Source organism: Mus caroli, chromosome X (genome assembly GCF_900094665.2).
Source record: "Mus caroli chromosome X, CAROLI_EIJ_v1.1, whole genome shotgun sequence".
Classification (NCBI taxonomy): domain Eukaryota; kingdom Metazoa; phylum Chordata; class Mammalia; order Rodentia; family Muridae; genus Mus; species Mus caroli.
In genome coordinates, this window is record NC_034589.1 from 128,026,591 (window position 1) to 128,034,496 (window position 7,906).

Sequence of the window (7,906 nt, forward strand, 5' to 3'; positions counted from 1 at the left end):
TCTGAGTTCGAGGCCAGCCTGGTCTACAGAGTGAGTTCCAGGACAGCCAGGGCTATACAGAGAAACCCTGTCTCAAAAAACCAAAAAAAAAAAAACCAAAAAAAAAAAAAAAAGAACTAAGAAGTGGTTAAATGGAACTAAACAACGAGAGCCAGAAAGCTCCAGTACTGAAACCTTCTTTTCCCTAAGGGCATTTGCTGATTCCAGAAAAACGAGTTCAGAAACTGGGCTGTAATTTCTGTGGCCTTCTGCACAGAAGGGACAGAATGTGTAGCTCCAGGCCCAGAGGAGCATCGTATCTTTTAGAGCAGCAGCTGCTTTCGGCTCTGACTCTGAGTAGCTTCCTCCATGGAAAAGTGAGCCAACCTTTGTACACATTTATTGGCTAGCTGTCCCCTTACCAAGGAAGTCCACAGAACAAGTCCCGAGCGGAATGCTTAGATGTAGAATCCCTAGGTGCTGCTTTCTTAGGCTCAGTGGGTAAAGGAACACGTTTAGAGGGTCCCAGAGCCCACATGATAAAAGCAGAGAATAAATACCTGAAGGTAATCCTCGGACTATCACATACACTCTGCAGCATGAGTAAACACACACACACACACACACACACACACACACCACACACCCCAAGCTGTCCTTAAACTTGTGATTGTTTAAGCCCAACTTTCTAAGTGCTTATACTAAGGGCATACGCCACCATCCCTAGCTAATGCCTAATCGTCATATGATTTCTGTTTGTTCTGCTGACCACCCAACGTTAAGTCTGGTCCTAAGTGAAAAATACATAAAAGTGAACATGCTTTACGGTTTGCACGCTCTCTTACTACATCTTTGCAACTTCAGTCTTGGCCATGTTTACTCCCTCTCCTGGGCTCTCTGTGCCCAGCTGATGTCTAGTTCCCAGAGTTTTATATTTGGATAAGAAGCTAAAAATGCAATCATCTCACTTGAGGGGGGGAGTTCTTTCCACTTCAGAATGGCCACTCTGCGCCCTGTCATTTGTTACTTTGTGGGCTCTTTAACCCTCTGAATCTCAACTTTTCAGATAGCGATCTAAGCTGAAAGGGGCTCTCTTTGATTTTCCAAAGAGAATTTCAAGAGTTTTTATTTTCCATCAGGCATTCATCTGTTTTAAAAGACAATATTTTAGGTAGCTGTAAACAACACCACTACCAACAACAACAACGAAACAGCCATATAACTACCATAGCAAACTGTGTTCAGGACAACTGATTTCACAGTGTTGTGCTCTGACTTTCACACACATTGTTGTGTCACATATATATCGTACACACACATGCACACACTCTTGCACACACACAGAGACACGCTGTGTGCACACACAAATATTTTTGTTTAACATTAGATGAAAGCTGTCTCAAAGAAAATACACTGAAAAGGCAGAATCGCTCTCTGTGTCTCTGTCCTGTCTCTCTCTCTGTCTCTCTGTTTTGTGTGTGTGTATGTATTGACTGAGAACAAGCCAGCCAGAAGGCTGACTAACAATGAAACTGTTACATGTTTTTTGAGTGAAAGATAACTAAATAAAAAGTAAGGACGTGACTGCTCCTAGGTATGGTGGAGGAGAGATTTTGTTGTAGATAAAAAAGAAAACACAGCCAGAGACAGGGACATCTGGGAGAGTCCAGAGTAGACATGGCCATGCTGAGCTGGGCAATGTGGGGAGATGAGAGAAGGGAGAGAAGCCGCTGACCAAGAGGGTAAAGGGGAGAACAAAAGGACCAGGTAACCAAAATGGCTGGATTATATAGGGAAAGGCAACCAAGGCCCAGGACTGGAGAAGTTTAGGGTAGGGGTAGGGAGTTGGATATGACAGTCATACCCTGTAACAGTTGGTAGGGACTGAGGGATTCTGGGAGAACCTGGAGGCCAGAATCTGCTTTGATATGTATTTAACACACACTTCCACCGTTAATCCAGCTTTAAGACCTAACCATTTTCATCTCTTTCACTATGTTGTGAAATTTTTCCAAAGCTAATTGTCTCTGAAGGAAGAGATGCTGACTCTTTTCCCAGTGTTTCTCTTCATTTTGTGAGGGATTCACCATTTTTACAGAGCATAGTTTCTCCCAGAGCCCACAAAATCGACCATTTCACATTTGCATCACATTCTACAAGTATTTTCCTCCCTTGCCACAGAAAGGCTAGAGCTAAGAAAATGTTCTAGTAAGTCTAAGGTTTGTGTTATAGGGACTTGTATACCACAGAGAGCACTTGACCACAAATCTGAAGAGCTAGTGCCAGTGTCTGAATATCAATTTTATCATATGAAATATGAATGTGATAATAGTGCCTGTTTTAATAGAACAACTCTGACAGAAGGGGATATTTATCTGACTCAATTTCCTGGTTGTGAGGCAAAACCTACCTTCTTCTTTATCAGGTTTCTTTCTAAAAGATCTCGTTCAAGGCCAGCCTGGTCTACAAAGTGAGTTCCAGGACAGCCAGAGCTATACAGAGAAACCCTGTCTCGAAAAAACAAAAACAAAAACAAAACAAACAAACAAACAAACAAAAAAAGATCTCATTTGGAAAGGCTGCTGTTACTACATATAGCCACCAGAGGTCCTCAGCTGTCCTTATTTAAGTATAAAATACCTCTTTCCCAAATCTACAGTAATAATTTCCCTGAATGCAGGCAAGGTGGGCTGATATTTACAGAAGGAATCTTTGTCAGAAGCTCAATGACACAGAAGGGTACAAGCATAGGGAGTAAAGCCCCTTTTAAGAAAGGAGATTTTTAAATGCATTAATGACCTACAACTACAATTCTCAGATCTTAGTAGCTAAGGGAACTAGGCCTTTCCACAGGTGCTGATGCCTGGTGTTTGGGCACTCCCACACTCTGCTGTTAGTCCCAGGAAGCAAAAATAAGGGTATTTCATAAATTGTAAATAGTAGCTACTGGAAGTTTGCAGGACATATACTGTAGGGCAAAATATGGTGCCCCTAGTCAGATGCACTCCCTTATTTTAGTTGAATTTAATTTTAAATATACATAAGCACATAATTATGTACATATTTATTGGGCACTCTGTTATGAAGACATACATATACATTATGCAATGTTAACTCAGGTTAAGCATATCTGTCTCCCCAAACAATTACTGTTCCTTAAAAAAAAAGGGTTCTTTTTTTAAATTACGTGTATGTATGTATATATGTGTGTGGGGGTGGGTGCACATGTGCACAAGCATATACAAAGGCCAGAAGGGGGTCTGAGATTCTCTGGAGCTGGAGTTACAGATGGGTGTGAGCTGTCCTGTGTATGGGTACTGAGACCAAATCACAAGAGCACTATGTCCTCTTAACTACTGGGGCATGTATCGAGCATCACATTTAACATCCTTAAGGGCACAGCATTTATTCTTCTGAATGACAATGGAAATTTCCCCAGCAAAACTAAAAATATTGCAGTTTGCTTATATCACCATGTGGATATTTAGATTTACTGACACCATTCATTGGTACGACTCCTTTCTTTTTCTGTCTTCTTGGACAGTATGGAGCATTACCTGATTGGAGATGCATCAATTTCCTATTATCATCTGTATTTTTCAATTGCTCCATGTGACTGTTTTAATCTTAACATCATGCTTTGTGGTATATTTTGAAGAGGGGGAATATCATGGCTCCCGATCCATCCTTTTTGTTCAAGATGTCTTTGACTACTTGGTGCATAATTTTTGTTGATGTTGGTTAGGGCTCTATACAAATTTTAGAATCATTCTTACTGATCTGAGTAACTGGCATTTTGTGGGGATTATCGGGAATTCATAGCTATCTTGGGCGTTAGGGACATTTTAACAGTATTGATTTTTTCCTGTCTGTGAACATGCTGTGCTTTTCTATTTTACTTTGTGAATGTCCTCATCAATTTCTTTCCTCCACACTTTATAATCTGTATTACTGACATCACTCATCTCTCAGGCTAAAACTATTTCTAGATCTTTTGATAGTATTAGAAATAAGGGGTTTTCTTTTTTTGTTTCTATTTCAGAATGTTAACTAGTAGCATTGTTATTAATCAGATTTCAACTGCTACAAAAAATAAGATGAACAACTTAATTATAGAAAGAGGCTTATTTTGACCTTTTATTGTCTTTTTTTTTCCTTTGAGACAGGATTTCTCTAAATAGACCTGGGTATCTTGAAACTCACTATGTAGACCAGGCTAGCCTCCAACTCTACAGAGTCTTCTGTCTCTGCCTCCTGAGTGCTGGGGTTAAAGAAGTGTGCCACCATGCCTGGCTCCAAATTCAAAGATTTCTACCTATAGTCACTCGGCCCCTTCCCCATGGTAGTATGGACACATGGTGTCTGATGATTGATAGTTAGGGGACTGAAACCTCTTGCTATGCCTGCGAAGGAGTTGCTAGACATGGGTTTATTGAGGTGAGAAGGTTCACCTTACATGTGCATGGCAGCATTCCATGGACTGGGGTCCAGACTGAACAAAAAGAAGAAAGGGAACTGCGCATGAGAATTCATCATGAGAAGGCAGGTGGCCAGTCAGTGATGGTGCATGCTTTTAGTCTCAGCACTTGGGAAGCAGAGGCAGGAGGATTTCTGAGTTCGAGGCTAGCCTGGTCTACAGAGTGAGTTCCAGGACAGCCAGGGCTATAACAGAGAAACCCTGTATTGAGTAAAAAAAAATGAGAGAAGGCAGGGACTACAGAGATGGTTCTTTGATTAAAGGTGTTGGTTGCTTTTGCAGAGGACTAGGGTTCAGTTCCCAGCAGCAACACACGCAGCATACAACCATCTCTAATGCCAGCTTTGGAAGATCTGATGCCCTTTTCTCCCTTCTTTGGGCAACTGCACACTTGTGCTTATCCATACACATCAATTTTTAAACTATATTTTAATCTTATAAAGATTTCTTTTATCCTAAGTACAGTCAGTAGAATGTGGCATTTTATGATAGACCAGAAACCCCTTGAAGTAGAAAAGAGGAATTACCTTCTTACAGTGATGCTGAAAAGGATTTCTTCAAATAATGAGCACAAACTGGTATACTCAGGAGTGGGCATTGGCTCTGAGAATATACTGCAACCATAGAGCACGGGAGTTTTATCTGTAATACCACACCGCCATCACTTTTATCTATATAGGCAAAACAGAGGCACTGTGGTCTGTTTTTCATTAGCCAAAAATCCAGGAATTGCACCCTGAGATCTTCATCATTGCAGATGCAGAAGGGAGCAAAGACGTCCAAATCCGCACTCACTACTAAAGCCCAGAAATTCTAAAAATTATGGACTCCCCCTCATTCATTCATACCAATGTCATGACCAAAATTTACACTTTTTAAAGCTAAAATGTGTATTGAATTAAGCCATGAAGGCATCTGGGGAAAGCAGTCTAACACTTCTCTTATCGAACAAAGCTTGTGACAACTAAGGTTTAAATAGAGTCAAAGCAACTGATCTATACTGACTACAAGAGTATACTCCAGAGGTGAGGAGGCCAGTTAGGAGACCATTTTCATAGTCTACTTCAGAAACAATGGCGACCTTGGGTAGGGGTTGGGGGCTAGAGAGAAAGAAGCAAACTTACTATAAAGTAGTAGGATTTCTCCTTGACTCTGAAAATAGGACTTGCTTCCTATTGGTTTTCTTAGGGTTGAGGAAAAATACGAAAGTGTCAAGATTAACACCTATTTCCAGCCCTATTCAGCCATCCAATTTTCTTGTGAGTCTGGTTCAGGAGCCCCTCTTGTGTCTAACAGCAGCACACTGCACTCATTTTGCTGTTTTCAGCCTCTCTACTTGTGCTAAATTATCACATCCCCAGGGTAGAACATGCGTCTAGCTGTGCATGGCAACCTGCCTGGCAAATGGTGTTCTGCTAATACATATTGTTTAGAAGACTAGATGGAAGAACACCGGGTCCTGCTCAGTCAACCTGCTCAGAAGGCTGGGTGGGGGTTGCTCTGTACTAGAAGACCCTTAGGACTCTCACAAATGTGGATGCGGCTACATCTCCCATTGTGCATTGTGAAGGCCCCTTTTTTAATATTTTAATTTACTCTTTGAAATTTTCACACATGTGAATAATGCATTTTCATAAGATTTCACCCCCTTATACTCAGACCCCACTTTTGCTCCCACCCCCTCCCTCTTATTTCCTGTTGTTCTTGTTGCTTAAAGGAAAAGACTCACTGAATTTAGTTAGGGTTGCTTATGCAAACATGGGTCAGGTGTTGTTTACAGGAACATGGGAAATTTCTCAGTATTTTATCCCACTGAAGAAAATGTCCCTTTCCCACAGAATCCAGTACCTACAGCTAGTTCCTCAGCTAGGAGTGGGGCTTCATGAGCCCCTCCCCCACCCATGGGAGAACTTTGAGTAGGCGCCATCTTGTGCAGGTAAGAATAGCCACTGCGAATTTATGAGTATGGCAGCCATGTCATGTCCAGAAGACAGCAACAACACTCATTTTGTATTCAGAATCCAACCAGGAAGGGAGGACATGCAATTAGGTTTCTCTATTCAAGCCAATATGCTGTGTTCAATAAATTTGTTACCTGCTTCCCAAGGAACAATTGTTCCAAGTGTACTTATTCCTCACTTGAGCAAATCAGAAACAGGAAGGGTGCCTGAATTTTGTAGTGGCTCTATTTTGAATGAGCTAGTCATATGAACAGATGAAACAAAATTGTTAATGTGAAGGTGGAAGTGCACAGGAAGGTAATCACTGTTATCCGCCCACTGTCTATGAGTAAGAGCAAAACATCAAGGGAAAGTGCGATTAGTTTGTATAGTGTGGGCTGAGGGCTTTGAACAAAATACTTCTATTTGAAATATTTGAATTTAGAGATGACAGGAAGACACCAAATCCAATTAGAAGTTACAAAGTAAGGTGACAGAGTGGCCTGTCGTGACTCAGGTTTCCCTCTGTCACTAGCTCCACTGGTGACTTGGCTTTATAATTGCCAAGGTAAACTGTAGTGAGAGGTTGGTTGTTGTTGTTGGGTTTTCTTGTTGTTTTTGGTTTTTCAAGACAGGGTTTCTCTGTGTAGACCTGGCTGTCCTAGAACTCACTCTGTAGACCAGGCTGGCCTCGAACTCAGACATCTGCCTGCCTCTGCCTCCCAAATGCTGGGATTAAAGGTGTGCGCCACCATCTCCCAGCAAGGTTGGTAGTTTTGTAAATGACTACTTCTCTATTAAGAGTACAAATAGTATTAAAATGAATAAATTTTGATTGAGCTTAGTGCTTTGCTCACTTCTTGGGGTTCTAAGTTCTCCTTGTCTGTATAAAAATGGCCTTTTCCCTCAATTGACTGATCTCCATGACATCCCAACAGGGACAAAGGTCTTTGAGACATATCCCAGGCCCTCACTCTCCCTAGACTGCATTTCCCAACCCTTTTATATTCATATTCTGTCCCTGTCCTTATTCCCAACCAGAGTCACATTACTCATCCTAGAGAATATAGGTGAAGCCATGCTCCAGTAAGCCCTTTCCCATTCTCACTCTCCTACTGTAGAAAAATGGTCCCATAACTTCCAATATTTTTAAATCAATTGTGTGCTCAGTAGTAGATTTAGATGTATTCATATATTAGTATATTTTACCATGTAACGAAGTCCTATTATCTCACTATGGAAATGAAGCAAGTGAGGCACAGAGAAGTCAAGTCATTTGCTTTAGGTCACACAATTAATGAGTAACAAGGGACAGGGCTGGGATTCAAATCCAAACACTTCAGACCTCTGGGTCTAAGCTTTAACCTTTGCTGTAGTGTTCCTCCTTATTACTGAAGAAAGAAATAGCTTATATTTGTTTTTCAAAGCTGCTTTGAAGATTGAATTATTTTTAGAAGCCAGAATAGGATGATCGTTCGATGATCAGTGAGGAAGTAGAAAAAGGACATTT